The sequence below is a fragment of the Protopterus annectens genome, chromosome 1.part1, assembly GCF_019279795.1.
Source record: "Protopterus annectens isolate FY-2018-M chromosome 1.part1, PAN1.0, whole genome shotgun sequence".
NCBI classification, from domain to species: Eukaryota; Metazoa; Chordata; order Ceratodontiformes; family Protopteridae; genus Protopterus; species Protopterus annectens.
In genome coordinates, this window is record NC_056726.1 from 1,919,333,605 (window position 1) to 1,919,360,115 (window position 26,511).

Genomic DNA, 26,511 nt, shown 5'->3' on the forward strand with positions numbered 1-26,511 from the left:
GTGATGTTAAGAAGATAGTGCCTTGAGTGCAAGTTATTAGGGGACACATTCAGTACTTCTGAAAAAGAGGTCACCAACTAATTGTGTTTGTCATTAATCTGGGGGCACCAAATAGGATCATTCCCCCGGGCTATCACTGTGATGATCCACTATTCTATAAGAGTTGACATGCACAACTTGCATCCCTGCCTCCTTTTATTACAATAGAGAAAGGTCTGAGGACAGCACCAGCAGTTACTGGTTTGGACAAGGTGCCAGAGAAGGAGGATAGGAATAAGCAACTTTTTGTGTTTCTAGTGGCAATTTGCATATATCATTGCTAATTAAGCATTTACATAGTTCGCTACTTTTTATTAACTTTCATTTTTTAACATAAATATGTATCATATGTTCATACCTGTCAATGTCTTAGAGCAAGAAATTCAAATGTCTGTCAATATTTTACTATTTTTAACCATCAGTAATTTGCCAGAAAACCACAGTTTTATGAGAAATGGACCACAAATATGAGGCAAAAATCTGCCCATTCTGTGAAAATCTGTGCAGTTGAGAGGTATGCATATGCTCAGTACAGTGGAGTATTCATTTTTTGGGATTAGTTAAATTTGTGAGTTAGTGTGAAATTATACAGTTTCACAAAGAACGACTGCATGCAGTATTTGCAAATGAATACGCCTTTGCACTACTCACATTTTTTTTATTTGGTAGCCATGTGGATAGTCACTCAACCCTATTCAGCAATAAGCCAAGGACAGCATACAATGTAGCTAGATTTACTGCCCAACAAACCTACAAATCCCATCACTGTTCCTCTCTCTAAAACACCTAAACTTGCTTGAATTACCCCACCAGCTTCTTCTCTCTCAGCTCCAGATCATCCATTCTATCCTATACCAGCCTTCCTACTGCCCAGCACTATCCCCTCTCATCTCCCATTATTCTCCCTCCAGACCTCTCCGAAGCTTTAACCAAGACCTACTACAAATCTACAAACCCAAGTCTAAATTTGGATGCAACATGTACAGCTATCACCCCACTATTGCCTGGAATAGGCTCCCACTAGAAATCAGGACCCTTACACATCCTAAATAATTTAAGACAGCCACCAAAGAGCACTTTAAAAGTCACTGGTCCTGCCACTGCACTCTCTCCCCTTAACATCCCCTACTTCTCATACCTTAATCTACTTTCTGCCCTTAACTCACTCTTCTCACTAGCTCTCTCTAATCTTCCTTCACTACTCTTTCTACTGTCTTCTAAAATCTATTAAGCAAATTGCCTCAGAGGAACATTCTGTTGTAATTGTCTTGCCTTCATGTAACTACATTATGATAAATCTGGGTTTTTTAACCACTTACTCCAAAAACTATACTCATCTTAATGACATATTTCTTTTTATACTTTTTGAAATAGTTATGCTATACTCCTGATTATTGACACTGTATAACATTGCATTGCTACTTAATGCCTTGTAATAATCCTATAACATTGCTGTTTAATGCTAATGTATAATTAAAATTGTATAATATGTAGGAGGTTTTCTCCCCATTCCTCCGTGTGAAAAAGGGCTCTTCAGCTCAGTGGGACAATCTCAGTCAACAAATGTAAAATAAATAAATAAAAATAAAATAAATAAAGTGTAGTGTCACGTAAGAGTTCCATGCAAAGAAACAGAAGAGATTTTTCACAAACATAGTTTGTAAAGTGTTACAAAATACGAGTGAACTTTACTACTGATATCTAAAGCTCAATACATAGCATGCAGTACATGTATTTACATGCTTACATTTCTGTTTCTGTTTTCAGTAAGTTACATTTTATATTAACATGTTTACACTGGTCTTTGCTATCTGTAGATTTTTATATTTGTAATGTTGCTGGGCTGCTGTGAACAGGATATTTTGTTGTCATCCTTGTTTACAGTGTACGTCACCTGCAATACTTATTTTGTGAAATGTGAAGTACAGTTTCATGTTTTTTTTTTTTTTTTAGTGAAATTTTTTGTCCATTTTTGTGATATGTTTGACTTCCTTTCCTTTTAATAGGTTATCAGCAAATAGACTAGTTTGTTATTTAATGGTTTGATATAGGAGCTGATGTGAAAAAAAGGATGTCTCCTATGAAAGCACAGGTCAAAAGAGTAGTTATGGTATGAGATTATATCGTCACTATAGACAGGGTGCTCATTGTATCATGGCATGTTCCCATATGTAACTAAGATGAATGGATAGCCGGGGGTAATGAAGTGACAGGTATATTAAAATGGGTATGGTAGGATAAATTAATGTTTAGTGTCTTATGTAAAATAGATGGGGTGAAAATTACAGAGGGTTTGTTGATTATTAAAAAACGTAGTTAATAATGGTGTCTGTCACTTGCCAAATCAGAATACAATAGACGGGACTTTGTGGGTTCTATTCGAGCAGCTTTATTATGTACACACACATCAGGATTGAGGCTTAATAACTTTAACTTAGATAAATTTATAAACAAATTATGTATTACACTCATACATGCTCACACTCTGGGTGCACTCTCAAAATGGCACTGAAGCTCTCATGTGCTGGCTAGTTATATGCACGTTCAGTCCTTGAAACACTTCTTAAAGATACAGCACACATACTCTATTCTACATTTTCCCTCTTTGAGAAATAAGACATACAACGTTGACAACATTAATTGACATGCAAACAGTACAAGTAATTATTTGTCATGCAATTTTACAGAAGTAAATGCATATAGACAATTATGTCCAGGTTGCTGCGTATTTCACACTAGGTCTGGAAATACGACCAAATTACATGACATAGAAATTAGAATCAGGTCTAGCAATTGGGACTGTCTCTGCTGAATGTTCAACTTTAGTGACATCAGGAACATCAATAAGAATGGAAGGAGAAGTTAAGACATGCCCTGCAACAGGAACATTGTCTGGACTGCTCTGAGATCTAGAGTCTGTATCTCAGGAACAATGCTGTGATATAGATTCTGATACAGGATGAAGATGTCTGCAATTTCTCCTGTACTCCACACTCTGAGATTCTATGAAGTATCTCGACTCGGTACATATACCTGTTACTTCACCAGTCTGGTGAAAACCTTTTGCTGTTTGTATTCTCACTACTCTCCTTCTTTCAATGGACGAAGAAATCTGCTTGATTTATCATAGCTAGATTTCTGGAAAAGAATGATTTCTGAATAGATGAGCTCTAATTGTCCTGTTGTTCTTAGCAACAAACTGGAACTGATAGGCAATGTTGTTCTGGTTTGCCTAGATAGAAGTCTCTGAGCAAGCGAGCCAAGTATATTGTCATGGGGTATGTTTCTGAGATTAACTAAATTCAAAAAGACATTGGTATTGTCACATTTTGACATGTCAAGTAATTGCTTTGCACTCTGCACTGCTCGTTCAGCTAGTCCATTTGACTGTGGATATCCTGGAATACTAGTAACATGTACAAAGTCCCATTCTTTTGTAAATTTCTGAAACAACTGACTAGTGAATTGAGTATCATTGTCAGAAATAACTTTGTGTGGACTACCATGGCCTGAGAAATGAAGCTTCAACTTAATGATAACAGCAGTGGATGTTAGGTTAGGTAGTAAATCAATCTCAAACCAGCTGAATAAGAGTCTACCAATACTAAGTAATGCTGATTGTTCCACTCGAATATATCAGTGGCTACTGTTGACCAATGTAGTTCAGGATCTTGACTTAGCTGAAGTGGTTCTTTTTGCAAATGCGGTTTAGTAATATCGCATACCAAACAAGAAGAAAGTACTTTATCAATGTCTTTTGCTAGAGAAGGCCAAAATAGCTGTCCTTTTGCCCTTCTTTTGGTAGATTCAGAACCTTGGTGGCCATGATGCAAAATCTGGACATAGCCATGTTGTAAGGAAGCAGGAACAACAATTTTAGGACCTTTGAAAATAACACCATCTTCCATCAACATCCCATCTCTGTAAGGAAAGTAAGTTTGCACTTCAGGTGGGACACTAGATTGCTTTGACGACCATCCAACATTAATGTAGTGGTTGAGCCTTTGGAAAATTGGATTGGTCTTTGTATGATCTCTCAGCTCATCAAGTCTTGTGGTAGAAAAGTTACTCACTTCCATGAAGTCAAAGTCAAAATTCTCTGCATGAGTTCTCCGTTGTATTTCTGGGTGATCTGGACAAAGTATCTTCCAGATAAAGAAGTTTACCTTTTGTATAGACCATTTTGAAGTTGTACTTTTGTAATTTGAGCATCATTCTTTGTAATATCACTGGGGCTGAATGCATAGGCATCTTTAGAATAGTAACTAGAGGTTAGTGATCAGTTTCAATCTGAATAGCTTGACTATAGATATAATCATGAAACTTTGAACATACAAATACTATTGCCAAAGTTTCTTTCTCAGTTTGAGCATATTGCATTTCAACTTTGGTAAGAGTTCTTGATGGATTGGCTACTGGTCTGCCTTCTTGAAAAATGACTGTGCCAAGACCAAAAGAAAAGACTTACTAGTTTATTGACATCATAGTATCTTAATGTAGGTGGGGTGGCAATATTCTGCTTAAAGTATTCAAATGCTTTTTGGTGTTGTTCCAAACCAGACATGTAACATTTTTGCCCATCATCTCACTCAAAGGTGCTGTCAACTGACTGAAGTCTGGTATAAACTTGCCTAAATAGTTGACCATACCAAGAAAATGTTGTAGAGCTTGAACATTATCTGGTGCTGGCATCTCGAGAATGGCTGCTTGCTTGGATGGGTCTGGTTTCAAGCCAGTGCTGGTAAATAAATGTCCTACATTTATAACTTCTGGTAGTCTGAATTTGCACTTCAGAAAATTAAGCTTTAAGTTCACTTCACGTGCTCTGTCTAGAACTTTCTTAAGGTTTCTATCATGCTCTGCTTTATCATTGCCGCCAACCCATAAATCATCTATTACTATGGCACAAGTATAATCTGAACAAATTTGCTCCATTGCAAGCTGAAAGACTTCACTTGCAGAATTTATTCCAAATGGCATCCTAACGATATATATCTGCCAAATGGGGTAGTGAAAGAAGTCAGTAGTGAGGATTTGCGATCGAGCATCACTTGCCAAAATGAACTTTTTGCATCTAAGACAGAAAAAACAGTGGGATTCGGTATTAGGGCTGCAACTTCCTAGATTGTAAGCATTGGATGATGCAGTCTGTTAAATACTTTGTTCAAATCTCTTGAGTCAATACATGTACTGATTTTGTCTGAGTCTTTTTTGTGGGCTGCTACCATGGACGACATCTATTCAGTTGGTTTTGTGACTGCACAAATTACATCTTGCTGCACCATTTTATCCAACTGAGCTTTAACTCTATTCTGCATAGTTATCAGAACTTTTCTTGTTGGTCTAACCACCGGACTGACCACTTGGTCTAATTTCACAGAATGCACAACTGGAAGTTTGCCGAACTTGTCACTGAAAACATCAGCATACTCTGAGAAAATGTCTTCAGTAAAATTGGAACAAGGAGATGTGCTTATATGATGCACTTCTTTGGTAAAAGAAAGCAAATTCATTCGCAGACTGTCTCTGAGACCCAATAATGAATGCACAGGTCTTTCGACTACATAGAATAACAAGCTATATCAGTTTCTAGCCAAATAACATGAAAGCACTACTGACCGACCCTTCAGTTTGAATGTCTTCACCTCCATAAGTAACAAGTTTTGCACAAATGACCACATTGAGTTGTTCATTAGCTCTCCCCTTAGTAAAAGTATCTGCTGACATAACATTACACTTTGAACCAGTGCCTGCTTTGAGCTTGGTGAATTTACCATTGAACTGGACCATAGAAAACACTTCATTCTCTATCAGCAAATTCACTGCATCAACCTTTTCCCCAACTACTGATACACCGTCTACGTAGAAAGGAGAATTGCAGCTCTCTATTTGATTAACTTGCTTTTTTGAGTGACCCTTCTTTATAACTTTATGAGGTTTACTTGATTTGCAAATCTTTTGAAAATGGTTTAATTTTTTACACTTGTGGCATTGCTGACCAAACGCTAAGCATTTCTCTCTTTTTGACTCATGATTGACACCACAGTTACGACAGTTAAGAATAGAGCTGGGTTTGGGTTTTGCTGACTCATGCTTGTACTGGACTGAGCATGTTCCTTTCTTAGAACTTGCTGGAAAACTATGTGGTTTCCCTGGTGAACCAGCAGGGGCTGTGGCTGCCATGTGCTTAGGCCTGCTTTTGCTTGCCATGTGTTGCATGCTGAAACCATGCTCTTATCACTTGCAAGCATAATTGTGTGCCTTTCTGTAACTTCATGGATTTGACAAATCTCAATAGCTTTGCTCAACGTTAAATCACTGTCACAAAGCAAAATCTTTCTCACAGCAGTACTATTAATTCCACACACAAACCTGTCCTTTATCAGCTCATCTTTTAAGTCACCAAACCAACCCATTTTAGCTTTGTTTCTCAGGTCAGTTGTATAAGCTGCAAAAGTTTCCCCTAGTTTCTGATCTCTTGTGTAAAACAAATGCCTCTCTAATGTAGCATTTGTCTGGGGATTGCACATTTCCCTGAATTTGCACTTCAAACACTTGGGATCTTCCCTTGATTCTGCCTGTACAGCAATATGATGGTTTTCACCTTCTCCCTCAGATACTGCTGGTGCATACACAAATGAACACGTCTTTCAATGGCCTCTGACCTAGCTAGGTTTAGCAAAATGAATCCACTGGTGCATGCATCTTTGTCAAAATAAGCTGCTTGTATAAAAATATTGTGTTCTTGCTCAAATATTCTCCAATTCTCTGCAATATTCTGATCAAACACAAGTGGTGAGGGCTTTTGAAATCCATCTTCCATATTAACACATACCAGTGAAGGCTTTTGCAAATATGCATACAATACACACATATACATATGCCAGAAATTTATGACAGTACTCGTAATTAAGCCCAATAGCACAACAAGCCTCTGAATAACTGAACTTTGAGAAATAAGTCTCTCGGGTACTACAATACTCTTGAAATCACTGTAATGTAAGAAATCACCTCTAATCAGTGTAAGAAACATTCTGAAATAACTGCACTGTACAAATGAACTGGGCAGAAGAAGCTCAGAGTAAGAAACTTTTCGAAATAATTGCACTTTGCAAATAAACAGTACACAGCATACTGAAAGTTCACTAAAATGGCGGTATTTTGTTAAATAACTCTTTACAGAGCAAGAAACACTCTGTAATGGCGGCACTTTACGAATAGACACACCCAGCAGAAGAAACTTCTCGAAATGGCTGTATTTCAACTACACTTTGCACACAAATAAACTCTTCAGAATAAATGCACAATAATAAGCACACACTGTTACACACTTTCATATAATTTGAATAATTCTAGTTATGCCCTGAATACAATACGAAATAGTAGTTATGCCAAAACACAGCACTTTGCCAAAAATATGCAGTTGCCTTGCTTTGTTTATGTTTAATGAGTCCTTTTTGCCCTTATTATATTTGTTTTGTTCATTTAATCTCTTTTCATCCCCATTGTACTTTTCTTATGCTCATTTTACTCTAAACATGCCTGTTTTGCTTTAAACATACTCGTTTCACGATTCTGAGGCAATTTAAACCCCCTGATGCGCTTTTCTGACAATCATTTTATCAAGTATCTTAATCTTAAGCATTTTGCTTAATTAATAAACTTTTTGTGCCCCTCGCTTGTTAATAATGCAGTTTATGCACTTGTAATGCTCTGTTTTATCTTTTTTATAAAACAAACTGCTCGTGCAAGTTTTCGTTACTTTTGGTTCTTTTCTGTCTCTTTTTTGTGCTCATTTCTCTTAGTTTACCTTCACTGTTAACTGTGCACCTCATAGCTCTGAATATCAGTCACTGGAATCCTGCTTCTGTCACCATGTAGCTCATCTATTCAGGATACAACAGAGTAGACTTCATGGGTTCTGTTCATTACATACAAACACATCAGGACTGAGGCTTAATAACTTCAAGTGATAAACTTTTAAACAAACTAGCTATTGTACTCATATATGCTCACTGTCTGGCTGCACTCTAAAACTGGCACTGAAGCTATAGCATGTGCTGGCTATTTATATGCACGTTCAGTTCTTGAAAGGCTTCTTAAAGATACAGCACACATACTCTATTGTACAGTGCCTATGTATGTAGTAAGTCTGATAATATGAGCCTGTATAATCTGAAGTGTTTGTGGGTGGGAACTTCAACAACTGAAGAACAGACAATAAACTACAGTGATAATTGTAATATATATATATATATATATATATATATATATATATGTGCAGAAAATGTAGGTCAGTAAAAATATGCATGATAAGAAAATGTGGCAGCATTAGAATAAATACTGCAGTGAAGGATAGAAAGTAGTTGTACTTATAGTAAGCGAGTAGAAGAGAATAAGAATGGAAAGGGTGGGCCAGTTTTATGAAATTAGGGATAAAATTGGTATGAAGGCTAATGTGTTAATGTCCATACAGTGCATACATTTCCATAGGCTCACAGGAGGTTACAAGGCTAATGGCCCTACAGCCTTTTTAAACCTGGTCACTCATGCTCTGATTTTCACAGTTATCATTTGCCCATGGGCTAGAATGACTTTGGTATATGCCTGTGCCTTAGGGTATCTACAAACTGACCCTGTCAATAAAGGCCACAGGTGACAAGTCAGGGGTGGATTTGCAATTATACAGCTATTATTTTAAATTGGGTATGAAGAGGGTTAGAGAAGAGCTCTGCTGGGTAATCTGTTCCAGATAAGTGATAATTTCTGAGACACATACCTGTCCCTCCAACATGTTGTTTGTATGTCGCCGATAAGGTTTAGATCCTTAGATTGGGTAATTCTAGTGTCGTTTATTTTGCAAATGTGTAGGAGATCCATCATGGCTGTATGAGAGAATGCCTTGTAAGTTAGGCATAGATCACCACTCAGTATTCTGTAGGAGATTGAGTACAGGGACAGGGCTTTGAAGTAATCTGCACAGGACATATTATTCACACCCAATATTCTTTATTTTCTAAAGGTATGAAATTCATCCCTACTATAAAATTTAGACTTGTTGACTACATCAGTGAGATTGAAAATATATATAAGGAAACTTAATTTAAGTGTCATGTTTAAGGACTATATCAGGGACATTAGTAAGCAAGACAACATTTGTAAAGGGTTAAAAAAGAAGAGTACATTTGTACCCCCCCATGCACCCTATTATATCAATCTATGATAAATCTGTTACACAACAGGTATATGGATTATACAATCATATTAGTGGAAAAAGGATTAACTACAATTTATCCTTGGGTGAACAAAAGGCCCTTAGTGATTTAAGGAATGATGATAGTATTAGGGTAATGAAACCCGGCAAAGGGGGTGGTATTGTCATTTTTGACAGTACAGTTTATTCTACTAAACTATATGATTTATTACATATGTTGGGGAACTATAAAATTGTCTCCTTGAATGAGATAAATATTGCCTATCGAAGGATTGATTTACATTTAGAAGAATTTCTGATTGACAACAGAATTACTATAGACACTTATAATTACATAAAAGTGGAATATCCCAAGTTAGCATCTATAGTGGGAATTCCCAAAGTCCATAAAGATATAAATGACCCCCCATTTAGACCTATTATTTCGGGCAGTTACTCCAAAACCTTCCCTATGGGTTTATTTATTGATTTTCACTTGAAACATATCTATAACAAAATACCACATATGACGAAAGATTCATGGGAATTTTTGAAAAAATATCCTACATTTTTAGAAGAAATAATTTGTTATTTGTAACCATAGATGTTGCAGACCGCTTTTCCTGTATTCCCAAAACTGAAGGTTTAGAGGCATTTGCTAATAGCATACATAAATATGCAGACCTTAAATGGGATAAAGCATGCTTATTAATGGACATGATGTCAATTGTTCTTGAATATAATTACATTCAATTTGAGGGAGAACTCTTTAGACAAACCAGGGGCGTTGCCATGGGAGCAGCATGTGCTCCCATTTTCGCCAATCTGGTTATGTTAGATTGGGAAGAGAACAAGGTGTTTAACAGTCAATTTATACAATATGTTAAATATTATTCCCATTATCTAGATGATATATATATTTTATGGGAAGGGAGTTCTGACCTTCTGGATCAATTCCTAGAATATCTCAATCAGAGTAGTAATTATCTCAAATTTACTTTTCATAGGAATGATCATGGTGTACCCTACTTGGACACATGTGTTTCTAAAATGGGATCTGGGTTCAAGTCAAGAATTTACAGAAAAAAATACTTTTTCTAATAGTTATTTAGAATTTTCAAGCAACCATCCCAGGAATAGGTTTATTAATATTTATAAGGGGCAGATTATTCATGCCATTAGAATTACTTCTGTGTATAAAGATATGATAGAGGAAGTAGCACTTATAATGACCATGTTTAAGGAAAGAGGATATGATGATAAGATGATGGCTAGAGTTAGTCAGTTGGTCATTCAAGGATGGACAAGTAAATATAAACTTTTGTTGTGTTTATATTTTGAATTAGGAGTGACTGATGACACAGCAGTGCATTCTTTAGTGGATAGATCACCATATGGGAAATGTTGTGTGTTGGAATATTGACCATATATTGGTAAAGTTAAGAACATTTTGATTACTAACTGGAACATTATTTCTACTGATGAGGAATTAGTCAGTATATTAGGAACAGGACCCAGATTTGTGTTCAAGATGGGGTATAACATTAAGAAATGTTTAGAGAAAAGTAATTTAAAACCACTATCACAAGACACTTGTACTAAAAAATGCAGAAATTGTAAACAGTGCAGCTATATTCTCCAGGAAAAAAAGTTTAGTACTTGAGAATGTAAACAGCACAAAAATTAAATTCAAACAAGGTAATTGTTGTACTAAGATGATCGTATATATGGCTAAATGCATGGAATGCTCAGGATTTTATATAGGAAAAAGGGAGAGGAAATTCAATAAGCGGATATATTCTCTTTTATATAGTATAAGGACAAAAGATGAAAGGAATGCCCTTTATAGGCATATTAAAAAATGTGGAGACAAGCATTATTTTAAGTTCGCTTTTATTGACAGTGTTCAAATAGATATTGGGGGGGGGACTTCAAGGGCCTGTTATCATACAAAGAATATTGGTGGCAGGTACTATTGGATTCTTCAACCCCACCAGGACTTAATGATGTAATTTCTATTAAACCTTTGCTAGTCATGGGCTGAATTAATGGTTTATTGGTACCTTTAGAAGTTATTTTGCGATTATAAGACATCAACAATTATCATTGCCTTATATTATTGTTATAACATATTCATGGCATATTTTAGTTATAGGTTTTACTTGTTAGATTTAGGATAGTTATATACACTGGATATTACATATCGTTCATTCGTTTGATTTTTCATAGAACAGTTTTGATAGAATATGTCAGAAATAATTCATACATAAACAGGAATTTTACATATATACATAATTTTTTAGATTGTATTATGCATTGTATTTATATTTATATTAAGAATAGTACAGATCGGGGACATTTGTATGACATGACATTAGGTTCTGCACAACTGTGTAACTTATTGGTGTCTTATGCCTTTAAGAAAAAGTGTTTTGTATGTTGGCGCCAAAAAGTTTATTTAAATGTTGAGAGGTCTGTTTTACACTGTTCTGAAGATGCTTGCTATTTAGCAAGTGAAAGCGCTTAACCTTGGACACTATTTTAGATTTAATTTTATATTTGTACAATAAATTTCCAGTTTGTTTTTAGACCTCGTTGACTTATTTACATCTTTTCCTGAGGGATTTGCTTGTTGGACTAAGCTTCTGAATTGCGGGTTTTTGGACAGGTTCGTCTCAAGACACAGGGATTATTAACGTTCTGTGTTTATTTTTTGTTCGGCAGCTTGTATACCTAACATAGATGTCTATAGGTAAACCACATAAGCTGCTTTCTGAACTGTTTTTCCTTAAATATGATTTTCCATGACTAACTGTGGTGGCACTAAAGTTGCAGGTCATTTGTTGTGTCTGCATTGCGTGGAGATACTATCCATAGACTGGGTACATTTGCGTATGACTTAACTTGTCACAATCTAGCACAGAACTCAGAGTAATCCATTGAAGTTTATGGAATCTGGACCTGCATCTATATTCTAATAGAACACTCACAGTGGAAGACATCTTATTTGGCAGTGAATTAATCTAGAACAATTGAGAAATGTTAGCACCTTAATTATAGTAAAATCATTTGGTTAGTTATGATTGTTAGCAAAGCCTTGACCTATTCCATGCCAGAGGGTACAGAAGCCTTGCTGTTCTGTATCTGGCTATGGACCATTCTTTGAAGGAGAATATTATTTCAAATTTTTTTGAAGTTTTGATCCACTGTTGGTGAGGGGCATTGCATTTCATCCTGCTTTGATATAAGGACAAACTTCAAGAAATGATTCCATTCTGACAGATTAGTGAGTATCCTCATATATATTATATCTATCTGTCTACAGCTTTATATACATAGATAGATTGCTTGATATATATATATATATATATATATATATATATATATATATATATATATAAATTATTATATAATTATCTCTATCTATAGCTATCAATTTATATCAGAATTATATATACATATATCTCTGTATATTTTTATCTGTATATTTATAAAGAGAGTGATACAGATATATTCACACCCAACAACAACTATGACACACCTTTGAAATCTTCTGAAGGTAAAAAAACACCATTTACCAGTAGTTTTCATATTGACAAAAGAATGGGAGTTATAACATTTCCACCCAGCAAATTGGACAGAAATGACAAAGAAATGATGACAGTGATGCATTGATGATATGGTGATGAAGCAATGCCATTTAAAACACACATACCCACAACCACACAAGCACATAAACATACACACATACACACACACTCACACACACACACACACACACACACACACACACACACACACACACACACACACACACACACACACACACACAGTATATAGTTAGAGAAATATATATAGGGGGATAGATAGATAGAGCCATATATATGGAATCCCATTATAAATATAAATTACACAGTTACAAAAGCACATATGGGCAATGCTTCAGTATATGTCCTCCACTGGACTGGTCACCTCATTGCATGTCTGGGAAATAAGCTGTTGTTTCTATAGATGGCTGAATGGATTTTGTAGACCCATGATTTATATACAAGGTGCCTACTTAAGGTATGCCAGCATTCCTCAACATTATGCTTTACCTTCTGGCAATGCCAACAATATTTGGAGTGGATGCTGTAGTTGTGGTCAAATTCCTGTCATGAGTCAATAACACGGTCTCCACCAAGTAAAGTTGATGAATGAGAACTTCCAAAAATCACAAATGCATAGTAGGTATTCCCACAAATACTATATTCTTAATAGATACCAGCCTAGGAAAATGGGTCATCTATAGGATGTTAGCTAAGTTTTCTACTATAGTTCAATTAGCCCTCCTAATGTCATATCCATATATGGGGACTGCGCATCTTCAAAATGGAGGCAATCAAAGAACAGGCCATTAAATAAACAGGGATATAGGTAACATTCATGCCCCATCTTGTCCGAGAGAAAAGAAGGTAGAACTAGCACTTCTCATTTGCTTGGCTGACTAGAAAATAATGATTTATTCTGGATCTTTCTTAATGATAGCTTTTTATAGGATGGAAAGCTGTAACAACCAAGGTATTTATAGTAGGCACTGCATGTATACTATTTTTATGCTGACTGGAAATTTAAAATAAAAAACAACATCCTGATAATATTTTATCCATTTTAGCATTAGTACATCACACATTTAATTGACAGTCACCTTTGAGTTATTAAAAATAATACAACAAGAATACGAGGAATTTAGCCAGCAAAGCCTACTGAGAAACACACTATAGAATGGGCAGACAATGATGAGCCTAATATATAAAAGACATATTGTTTTTCATGTTTTCGATGCAGTACAGAGGTACAGGAAATAATCTGAATTTGTTATAGCGCAAGAGGTCTGAGGCAGACTGGAGTCAGCAACATCAGACAATCATTTGTAAAAGATACACTAGAGGGATTCAGAAAGCTGAGTATGAATTCAGGAAAGAAAACAAGATGGCTAAGATATTTGTTAAAGGGATCAAGTATGAGAGGAATATGGACAATTCTGCTTTAAACCTTTATGAGTGTGGGAACCAGATCTTATTGCTCAGCATATATGCCTTTAGCCAAATAGCAGGCCTAGGCTCAATGCCATAACTTTTTATGACCCAGGAAAGATAAGGTCTGAAAATGATGGCAAAATATTTACCAAACTCTAATTCTATACAACTGGACTGAACAGTGTGCTCATTACATACTGATCAGATTGTAGTTATACATCCATTAAAAATTATCTGGATGTATGAGAACAATGAAGGAAGGCAACTCAGACATCTGGTGGTCAGGGCATTAACTGACAGTTTAATTCTTAAGCTAATTAATCTGATAGATTTTAAATTATTAGGGCCACATGATCACTGCAAGGATTTGGTAGCAAATAATCTGGACGTCTATCAGCATCTCTTTTAAGACTAAACTGCAGTATAGTTATTTTAAGGTAGATGTAAGAGTAGAGAGGATAGTAGGAGAAACATAAGTCTGTGGAAGACCATACAGCACCATGGGCTTTAATATTCTCCTCCATACAGTTGGCCATGACAGTGGCATCCAAGTCTGTTGTAAGCTTATGGTCTGTGTTGGGTATCCCATTGAAATTTTTGGACCTGCTAGAGCTAGTCCTGAAACACAGAAACTATCCAAAAAACATACACCAAATCCAAGATTGTCATTTCCCTGAACATTCCCTTCTCTCAGAGGTATGGCAATCTCGAAGATGGTACATTTAAATAGGTAGATAGATAGATAGATAGATAGATAGATAGATAGATAGATAGATAGATAGATAGATAGATAGATAGATATACATATAAGTTTGGGAGATGTGAGGGGATGACCTCATACCACTGTGTGCAGGTGGGCTTTACCTTTACAAAAAAGAAGTTTAAATGAGAAGAACAATGTTCAATATTCGTACTTCTCCAGAATAGTAAATCCTTTTTTTTTTTTTTTTTTTGTTGCTCTGTCAACACTCAGCAGTTTGATTTCTGACATTTAAATAAGTAACTTTTATTGAGCCAGTCTGGTTCTACCTATTAAAAGGATTTGCCAGATACTTTGTCATAGAACACATGTGCTTAACAAGCTAACAATGGTGGAAGTAATAAGTGAGAAACCAGAAGAGTATTTGAAATCATTGCTTATCCCAGCCAAAATGTCCCCTCCATCTTTATTAATTATTAGACTAGTGATGTCCTGTTTTAGTTTATGTAGGATGTTTTCCTAACTGAGGTGTGATGCTCTTGTACATGCTGATAGCCCTAAAGTCCAATTTATTTTTCATAATATTTACTTTATATTGTTGGGTGGCAAAAGCCAGGAAACCTTTTTGGCTAGGCTTTTAAAGGCCCCATGGCTGATAGCCTAGTATCTACCTATAAACCTATAGTGCATTTGTCTGTACAGGAAAGGGAAATTATTTCATCCTAGTTGTCCAATGTCTGGACATTTGAATCCTAGACTTGTGATGCTTGTGTGTCCAGGAAGATTTCAGAATACTTAGCGGTGATATGTCTTGTGGGTGACACACCTGACAGAGGACATAACTTTAGACTGGAAAACCTAATTCTAATAAGTAAATACTAAGCACACTAAAATAAATATTAGTAGAAAAGAAAAACATGATAGGTACAATATAAAAATGTAGTCAAAGATTATGGAAAAAATTTCACCCTATGGTATACAGAAGTAATGGGTTAGCATTGCTCTAAGTCATTTCACATTGTGATTAAAATAATCAAGCTTCTCGAAGCCCATTAGGCCATGAGCTTTATAACTGAACACAGGAACCTGCAAATGTCATGTATATTAAGGAAGTAGGAATCATTTGCCTGGTTGGTTAAAAAAGCGTCTAGTTGATCCCTGATAGCTTGCTAAATAATGGGATGAGGATACACCAGAACCACCAGAATAAAGGAAATGAAGGAATTGTTAGAAAGGTAAAAAAATATAAAGCTGCTTCAGAAATTAAAATGTAGAGGAAATTTTAAAAGACAAAGAATTCTCGTTGATGAAACAGAAGTATAGTAGCCGGTGGTATTTAAAGACAAAATGGTGCCGGGTCTATATTATAACATCGAAGTTCTCTAACATCAAATGTTATAATATCGAACCTGTAATGTCGAACGCTGAAAACAGCGAAGGTGCAGGACATCCAATTCTTTCCCAGGGAAAGAATTCATTGAGCCATTGCTGTGGCTTCACTGTTTTCAGCATTCAATATGTTGGAGCATTACGGGTCAGGTTCAGGTAAGTGTGCGATTGTGTGTAGGTTAGGGTTAGGGGGTGGGTTAGGTGAGTTAGGGTTAGGGAGTGGGTCAGGTATGTGTGCAGTTGTGTGGACGTTAGTGTTAGGGCACAGGTTCAGGTAAGTGTGCGATTGTGTGTAGGTTAGGGTTAGGGGCGGGTTAGGTGAGTTAGGGTTAGGGCGCGGGTGAGGTGAGTATGTGATAGTGACGGACCTTAGGGTTAGGGTTGGGTTAAGGTAAGTGGATAGCTAGCACTGTATGTACAGTTTAGTTTAAGTGTAGGATTTTAAGTGTATGTTTGTGGATGGCTGTTTTTTGTGTGTGTTTGTGCTGTGTGTATGTTTCTTGGAATAGCAAATTTTTTCCTTGGGAAAAAATTCACTATTCTGTCTGTTCGATATTTTCACACTTCGGTGTTTAGGGTTCAATATAATAACATTTGATGTTAAAGAACTTCGATGTTATGATATAGACCCAATGGTGCCTTTGTCTCACTTCACTTATCAGAGGTTCATAACTCTCATAATGCACTTTAGTGTGGCTTGTTGTGTCTCCTGATATCCTTTGCAAGTTTGAGACCAGCAATTATGATCTCAACAGATGATTCTAAAATGCAGACAAATGAAAATAAGACCCTTAATACACCAGTCTATAAAAACTGTACGGTGTCTACATTTATGCCTTAGAAATGAGTTATGGGTATGCTGCCTACAGGAGTATTGCATAAGACAATGATACTTATGATGCTAGAGTCCTTAATCACCTTCTTCTGTTTTCAACATACATTTTACCTATCTAGCACTGAACCAGCACTGAATTAACCATTGCAGATTTTACCTATCCAACACTGAACCAGCCATTCCAAAGTTGTTAAACTCTACCAACAACAAAACACAGAGTTTGATGCCATACATTTATTTTTAATTACTTGCTTCAAAGACCTCTACAACTCTCTTACATCTAGCAAGAAGTGACAGTGTTTCATCCAATCCATTATGACTACTGAACAACATATACCACAGATATAAAATGGAAACCTTAGTGTTTTTCCATTTCTAAGAATATAGTGCGGGTATTTTTATTGAGTTATTTAGCATATTGATTTTCTACCTCCCTGTCAAGGATCCACAGTCTCCAAGTAGAAAAGAAATGGCCTTACCTGTGTGGGAAGCATAGTATATACTGTATAAGTACTTCTTGGATAACAGTTAGGTGGGAGGATGCATGCAAAGAACCACATCATCAATATGAGGACTTCCTTGAAAACACTTCCAGAAAACAGCTTGAACAGCTAAACATGTTCATATGAGAAATGCATCACTCAAAGTGTTGACCTGTAGCACATAAGGAAATAGGAAAAAGCAACATGACCAAATGCATCAGTTTTCAGATGGTTTCTAAGTGCATCACAACTCTAAACTGTACTGAACAAAACCTGACTGTTGTTTGTGTAAGCACTAATCATATTACAGTAATGCTATGGCTGTCACCCTGCTCTGTACTAAATTGCTAAAACTGTCTAATTTGCAGGTATCTACAACACAGAAACATGCTCTGAATGAACACACAGTATATCTTAGTCATCATCCACACAGTAAATAAAAACAGCAGTAAAAGCCACCCACATCAACACATAGAGCTACATTTCATGGAGCCTCTACCTCTAAGCCCATAAGGAAAGTCACCACACAATCCAACATTATAGTCATTGGAAATTCCATTGTGAGACACACTGATGTCCCTCTCACCAGGCTGAGTAAGGAAAAAGTTACAGTAAGGGGCTAGCATCTGCCACATTATGCATGCACTCAGGTCAGTGGACCACAATTACCAATATGACTCAGTCATAGTCCATGTGGAAGTAAATGACCTGAGACTTACCTCCCTAGACTATATGAAGAGAAAGATCATAGAGCACTTGGAATATGCGTCTCAGGCTGGTATGAGCTTAACACTGAGCAGCATTTTACCTTCTCCAAGGATGATGCCACAATATCAATAAAAGATGACTGACTTTAATAACTGGCTTCATTTCTGGTGTATTCTAATGGTGTGCAATATTTGATAGCAAGGAAGGAGATGGTCAACAGACCACAATGCTTTGCACCTCTCCCTTCTTAAACACAATGCAAAAAAATGCATTATCATCCCCTTTAGCAAAGACACTGTCCCAGCAGATTACCATATTAATAACCCCCTAAACTCTAAATCAGTGGTGAGAAATTTGGGCACACAGATTGACAGCAACCTTACTTTTGATCACCATGTCTCCATGCTGCTAAGGAAGGCCATCTATGTTGTTCACTTCATAAGCACCTCCGTACTCTTCCTTTGTCAGGCCAATAATACAGTACAATGCTCCCTTTAGTATGTACCTAAAAAGACACCTGCAGCAACTGGAGAGACCTCAAAGGTTCATCACACAGAAATGTCATGGTCTTCAGCACATCTTACATGGACAGACTGAAATCACTGTCACTATACTCTGTATTGTATAGACTACTCATAGGCAACCTGTGTCTTGCATACAGAATAACCTCTGATCTTACCTTAATGGAAATGCTGCATATTTGTTAGTCAGATAGTACATGATTCACTCACTCTAGGGACCTTAAGACCTTAGGACCTGAGGATTTGCTAGAGACAGATATGTCTCAAAGAGATTGCCTCTCCTCTGGAATAAACTTCCAATACACATTAAGCAGAGCCCCTCATTAACCCTTTTTAGGCGTAACTTGGACAATTGGATGCAAAACCACAAATTCACCCTAGGGGGTTTACTTGTGTCCCTCTTGGATAGGGGCAATTGGTTCTGATTTAGATCTGCTTATAACATAGACCTTATCTCTAGACCCTTAAGGGAGCAAGCGTTGAACTTGGCTAGGCTTCTAAAGACCTTAGGGCCATTAGCCTAGTATCCCCCTATGAACATAAGAACCCATATGTTCTATTTGGTGATGCACCTTGCAAAGAGAGAGAGACAGAGAGAGAGACTTCCTGTGGAGATGTTTCTTCTGTATACATCCAAATGTGTTCCTTGCTGAGTGATGTGTATTTTCTTACTGATATACCTTATGCTTATGTTTTGCATGATGTTCAATGTGGACAGCTAATGGTTTCTTTCTATTTGTTGGAGTCTATGCTGCTGTTGTGGATCAACACATGAACATTACTGGTTAGCCTGTGTACAATGTCCAAACCTATTTCTTTTCACCCCTTTTTCATCCTGCTCATTCTGTGACAGTGCTGATATGCCATTATCAGACATCTGGGATTCTTTAGCTAGGTCACCCACACCTGCAGCTGGCAAGCCACCATGTTTTGCTGTTATTATGTTGTGTAGCATGACACACATGATAACCATCTGCAATGCCTTGTATTGTACCACACCTAAAGGTATGTCCAGACATCTGAATCCTGCTTTCAGCATGGCAAACACACACTCAACGGTGTTTCATGTCACTGTGTGTGCTGTGTTGTATGCATCTTTAGCAAGGGTCAATAGGGTTCTGTATGGTGTCATTAGCTAAGTGCCCAGTGGAAAACTGCAGTCACCTGTTTCTAGGAAGGAGAAACACATATTTAGTACTCATGTTTACTGTTGACATCATAGTTGTGGTCCTGTAGTTACAGATAAGTAGTCCCTCAGCACATTCAACATGTAGGAAAGTGGCCCTTAGACCACTTTCCCTCCATACTGCAGGATGATGCACACTACTGTGGTGGGTTATCATATTAGTAATGAGGCCATCTGGGAGCACGCCACCTGAGAATTCAAAGATGGCAAACCCTTTCTATTGATGTACTGCTCAACATCAGGTACAACTGGGATTTTATCCTGGTTGTTGGTTCAGTCTATTGCACTCATGACATGGTGGACGTTGGCTATGTTATACAATTTGTGCATGACAGTTCTACATTCTATAGGTTTTGTTGGGATATGGATATATATTCATCCACCTTGTTGCACATTGATGTCAGGATCTATGAGATAGTGTGACTGGTAGCAGTCTGGAACACTCTAATGGCATCTCCATTAAGCCTATGAAATGTTCCAGTATACCCAGACTCAGGCGCACTTTTGCTTCTATCATCACAGGTTTACCCCTCAGATTGTGAGCATATATGTAGTGTGGTTATGCCCTGCACACAGCCTGCACCAACCCTTTCTGCTCAGTATCTACCTGTTAATTCCTGGTTAGTGAGCTGGCTTAAATGTAACCTGGCTCAGTGCCTAGCTGATTGTCTTCTGGGATACATTTGCAAATCACTCTCTAATATGTCTTGCAATACTCTAGCCTGCTGTTATGCATTAGATGCTGGTTGCATTTCTTTTCATAGTAGTAAGGTTTGTGGATTCTACAGAATTCTCTATGAATATGTGGATTATAGTGGTTTTAAGATGAAGCTCTAAACTCGATCAAATTAAATTTGTTTTTAAATAACTTTCTCATAATCTAGATGGCTGTAGTGCCAGGGATTAGACTTGAGCTACAAGTACTAAGACTACCACAATTAAACTGATATGCACTCTCCACTATCATTGGGTCTGCATTTCAAAGGAATCTTTGTACATTATGGCTATGAACTGTACCTGACTGAGCATTTCCAACTCATGGACAGTGTTAATCAATATGATAGTGGAACACAGCAATCTATTTTCAAAGTCATCATTTTTTTATTATAACTGCAATAATTTATGCTTCAGCAGCCATAGTGTCCTGTCTTTTTCCTCATACTGCCTGCACTGTCCTCTAAAATTATTTAGGAGGCCTAAACTAGAATACTTGAACTTGGATAGGGATGTTCTCAATCCTCTAACCATTCCTTGATGGGTGGTATGTTGTCATTTACTGTTGTTTGAAGGTTGGTGATTTTCCACTCTCTCCTTTAAGACTACAGGGCATGGCTCAGTCACAATGCAAAGCAGAGGGAAAAGTAGCCCCATCGCAAAATGACTAAAACATTGATGCACAATTGGGTGATCAGTGAACTTTCTAATCCAGTCTCATTCAAACTGCAAATAAAAGTTTCAGTACATCCACCTGCATATGTATTAAGCTGAAACATACACTGACTGAACAGAAGTTCACATGTCATATGATTCTCTAGTGTTTACTACCTTTTGGGGAACTACAATCTTTTGTTTCAATTGCTATGAAAGTTGACTCATAAGCCATAATCAAAAGCAGCCCATTATCTGATGTGCAAAGACTAAGAATGCCGAAAGTAGATTTAACTGCCGTGTTCTCTTTACCAGGCTAATATGTTAACTATAAAGAAAAACGAAAAGATACATCAGCAAACTGTATTTTCAAGATAAAATCTCTCTGCAAAATGTCTCTGCAATGACAGATTAAAGTAGATATGGGAGCCTAACTTGACTGTGTCAAAATTTATGACAACCTGCTGAAATAATTCAAGTGCCATAGTAGCAATGAATAGATATTCACATTTATTAATAAGTGGATACCAACCCAGCGACTGGGGATGCGCAAGCCAGTGCATTTCTTCGTGCCTGTCCCAAGCCCAAATAAATGGGGAGGGTTACATCAGGAAGGGCATCTGGTATAAAACCTCTGCAAAATTACATAAGCGGACAACAATACAGATTTCCATACCAGATCAGTAGAGGCCCAGGTTAACAACGACCTCCACCAGTACTGTTAGCCAACAGGGTGCTGGTGGAAATTGGGCTACTGTTGGCCAAAGGAGAAGAAGAGGGAGAAGAGGGAGAAGGCATGCCTGAAAGCAGAAAGAGAGGAAGAAGGTTAGGAGTGTAGTAGTGACAGGAACAACTTCGAAAGGCCAAGTGGTACAATGGTTAAGGTGTATGCCTTTCAACCACAGGTTGTAAGGTTTGATTCTCACTACTGGAAAGATCTTTACAGATTAAAGATGCATATTTTAAAGGGGTTGGGAGGGTGGCCTAATGGTTAAGGTGTATGCCTTACAAACATAAGTTGCAGGGTTTGAGTCTCACAAGGGATAATTGGTTAGGCTTACAATGGCTCACAAGGGAAGTTAGCCTAGTACTAACCTATGAACCCATGAATGTTGGCAGTATGACTGGTATAGGGAGAGAGGTAGCTGATATGATGGAGAGAAGGAAGGTTGATATATTGTGTGTGCAAGAGACCAGGTAGAAGGGGAGTAAGGCCAGGTGTATAGGAGGTGGGTTCAAATTGTTCTATCATGGTGTGAATGGCAGGAGAAATGGGGTAGGGGTTATTCTGAAGGATGAGTATGCCAAGAGTGTTTTGGAGATGAAAAGAGTGTCGGATAGAGTGATGTTTATGAAGCTGGAAATTGATGGTGTAATGATGACTGCTGTTACTGCATATGTTCTGCAAGTTGGGTGTGTGATGGATGAGACAGAAAACCTTTGGAGTGAGTTGGATGAAGTGGTGGTGAGTGTACCCAAGGATGAGAGACTGGTGATTGGAGTGGATTTCAATAGACATATTGGTGAAGGGAACAGAGGGGATAAGGAAGTGATGGGCAGGTATGGTGTTAAGGGTAGGAATGCAGAAGGTTAGATGGTAGTGGATTTTGTGAAAAGGATGGACATGGCTGTGATGAATACATATTTTAAGAAGAGGGAGCAGCATAGGGTGACGTACAAGAGTGGAGGAAGATGCACACAGGTGGATTATATCCTATGCAGGACAGCCAGTCAGAAGGAGATTGGAGACCGTAAAGTGGTGACAGGGGAAGGTGTAGTTAGGCAGCATAGAATGGTGGTCTGTAGAATGCCGTTGGTGATCAAGAACAGGAGTACAAGTGTGAGAGCAGTGCCAAGGATCAAATGGTGGAAGTTGAAAAAGGGTGATTGTGAGGTGGAGTTCAGGAAAGAGTTAAAACAGGCACCGGGGGGCAGTGAAGAGTTACCAAACAGCTGGGTAACTACAGCAGAGATGGTAAGGGAGATAGCTAGAAAGGTGCTTGGTGTGACATCTGGACAGAGGAAGGAGGACAAGGAGATCTGGTAGTGGAATAAGGAAGTACAGGAGAGTATACAGAGGAAGAGGCTGGCAAACAAGAAGTGGGACTGTCAGAGAGATGAAGAAAATAGACAGGTGTATAAGGACAATAGGTGCATAGCAAAGAGAGAGGTGGCGAAGGCTAAGGATAAGGCATATGGAGAGTTGTATGAAAGGTTGGACACTAAACAGGGAGAAAAGGACCTGTACCGATTGACTAGACAGAGGGACCTAGCTGGGAAAGATGTACAGCAGGTCAGGGTGATAAAGGATAGTGAGGGAAATGTACTCACAAATGAGGAGAGTGTGTTGGGCAGATGGAAAGAGTACTTTGAGGGGCTGATGAATGAAGAGAATGAGAGGGAGAGAAGGTTGGATGATGTGGGGATAGTGAATCAGAAAGTGAAACAGATTAGCAAGGAGGAAGTACGGACAGCTATGAAGAAGATGAAGAATGGAAAGGCTGTTGGTCCAGATGACATACCAGTGGAAGCATGGAGGTGCTTAGGAGAAATGGCAGTGGAGTTTTTAACCAGATTGTTTAATGAAATCTTGAAAAGTAAGAGGATACCTGAGGAGTGGAATAAAAGTGTTTTGGTACCTATTTTTAAGAATAAAGGTGATGTGCAGAGCTGTAGTAAATACAGAGGGATACAACTGATCAGTCACAGCTTGAAGTTATGGGAAAGAGTAGTAGAAGCTAGGTTAAGAAGGGAGGTGATTAATAGCAATCAGCAGTATGGTTTCATGCCAGGAAAGAGCACTACAGATGCAATGTTTGCTTTGAGGGTGTTGATGAAGAAATATTGAGAAGGTCAGAAGGAGTTGCATTGTGTCTTTGTGAACTTGGGGAAAGCATATGATAGGGTACTTAGAGAGGAGTTGTGGTATTGTATGAGGAAGTCAGGAGTGGCAGAGAATTGTGTAAGAGTGGTACAGGATTTGTACGGGGGTAATGTGACAGTGGTGAAGTCTCCAGTGGGAGTGACAGATGCATTTAAGGTGGAGATGGGATTACATCAAGGATCAGCTCTGAGCCCTTCCTTATTTGCAATAGTGATTGACAGGTTAACAGATGAGATTCAGACAGGAGGCCCCATGGACTATGATGTTTGCAGATGACATTGTGATCTGTAGTGAGAGTAGGGACCAGGTTGAGGAGACCCTGGAGAGGTGGAGATATGCTCTAGAGTGGAGAGGAATGAAGGTCAGCAGGACTAAGATAGAATATGTGTGTGTGAATGAGAGGGAGGATAGAAGAATGGTGAGGATGCAGGGAATAGACCTGGTGAAGGTGGATGAGTTTAAATACTTGGGATCAACAGTTCAGACTAATGGTGAGTGTGGAAGGGAGGTGAAGAAGAGAGTACAGGCAGGGTGGAATGGGTGGAAAAGAGTGTCAGGAGTGATTTGTGACAGACGGGTACCAGTAAGAGTGAAAGGGAAGGTCTACAAGAGGGTGGTGTAACCAGCTATGTTGTATGGGTTGGAGAAGGTGGCATTAACAAAAAGGCAGTTGTCAGAGCTGTAAGTGGCAGAGTCAAAGATGTTAAGATTTGCACTGGGTGTGACAAGGATGGACAGGATTAGGAATCAGTATATTAGAGGGTCAGCTCGGGTTGGACGATTTGGAGACAAAGTCAGAGAGGCAAGATTGCATTGGTTTAGACATGTGCTGAGGAGGGATGCTGGGTATATTGGGAAAAGAATGCTAAGGATGGAGCTGCCAGGTAAGAGGAAAAGAGGAAGGCCTAAGATAAGGTTTATGGATGTGGAGAGAAAGGACGTGCAGGTGGTTGGTGTGACAGAGCAATATGCAGAGGACAGGAAGAAATGGAAACAGATGATCCGCTGTGGCGACCTCTAACGGGAACAGCCGAAAGAGAAGAAGAAGAAGAAGATTAATAAGTTGATACCAATAATATTAACAGTGTTGAAGAAAAATGAGTCATGTTGATTATTTACATTTATTCCTTGTCATTAACAAATGCTGAACAGCAATAGTTAAATCGCTTCCTTTCGTGTCCAAAAAAATAGAACTGCTAACATAATAAAGAAACATGTTAGAAGGCTTGTTTCCTAAAATTAATATCAGTGAGTGGTCTGCAATTTCAAGCATTTCATGAATATATTCTCAGAAGTAATAATATCAATGAGACAAGGACATATACGCCTATTGTAAAATATTTATCATAAGTGCAACATTAATAGTCTAAGAACATATTCAAATGACTGAGAGTTCTGCTTCAATAAACAGACACTTCAGAAACCATGTTCTCAAATTTTTACATAACTGAAGGTATTTTTTTGCTAGATTAAAAAAAACATTCATGAATATATAAGTTCTCAAACTTAGTCATTTTACTGAGACATTTCCTCTTGCATTTAAATGGCATTGGTGAAAGCATGCTATTCCAAATGATTCCACTCACAAATAATTCTGTTACCGCACTAGTTAAACATTTTCAAAAACTTGACTCTCAACTTCTTGACACCACTGAGTATTTTGCTGCTGCATTGAGGAAACATTTTTGAAAATGTGCTCTCAAAATTTATCAATGTTGGTAAGACTTTTGCTTCTGCTCTAAAATAATAGTTCAGACAACTTCTAGAAATTACTTAACACTGATATCTTTACTGCTGCATTAATTCTTTTTTTTTTTTTTTTGGTTTTTCCTGGTTAGCAGTTGCCACAGTGGAACTCCGGTTCACTAATGATTGGCAGTCGATTTTTATGGTACTTAAAACAAAAACTTATTCCCAAAAATATTTATATAACTGTGACATTGCTGCTCATTAAATAAGAATAACTAAAGGCATACTCTCAAAAACATTCATATCAGTGAAATTTTTGCTGCTTCAGCAATGACAAATATCAGTTTTTTTTATTTATTTAGCATATCTACTACTAAAATTAGCCTTGCTTGAGTTCATCACCAAAAGTAATGACTGCTGACTTATATAAGTTTAATTATGAAAATGCAATCAATCCTGCTACTGCAAAGCTCCTCTGCCAGGTAAAAGTTTTAGGAAG

The 26,511-nt window shown here is 37.6% G+C and overlaps 1 protein-coding gene across 2 annotated transcripts in view; it reads right to left on the minus strand.

Annotated features, from left to right (window-relative positions):
* The window catches only part of LRFN2 (leucine rich repeat and fibronectin type III domain containing 2), a 4,336,860-nt gene that overhangs the window by 2,020,066 nt on the left and 2,290,283 nt on the right, over positions 1-26,511 (minus strand). Inside the window, exon 5 of one of the 2 annotated variants that reach the window (XM_044085073.1) lies at positions 17,654-17,828. The exons of the other annotated variant lie outside the window; for it this stretch is intronic. The gene's annotated coding sequence lies outside the window, so the exon portion shown is untranslated. The remainder of the gene's footprint in view (positions 1-17,653; positions 17,829-26,511) is intronic. 2 annotated transcript variants of the gene reach the window in all.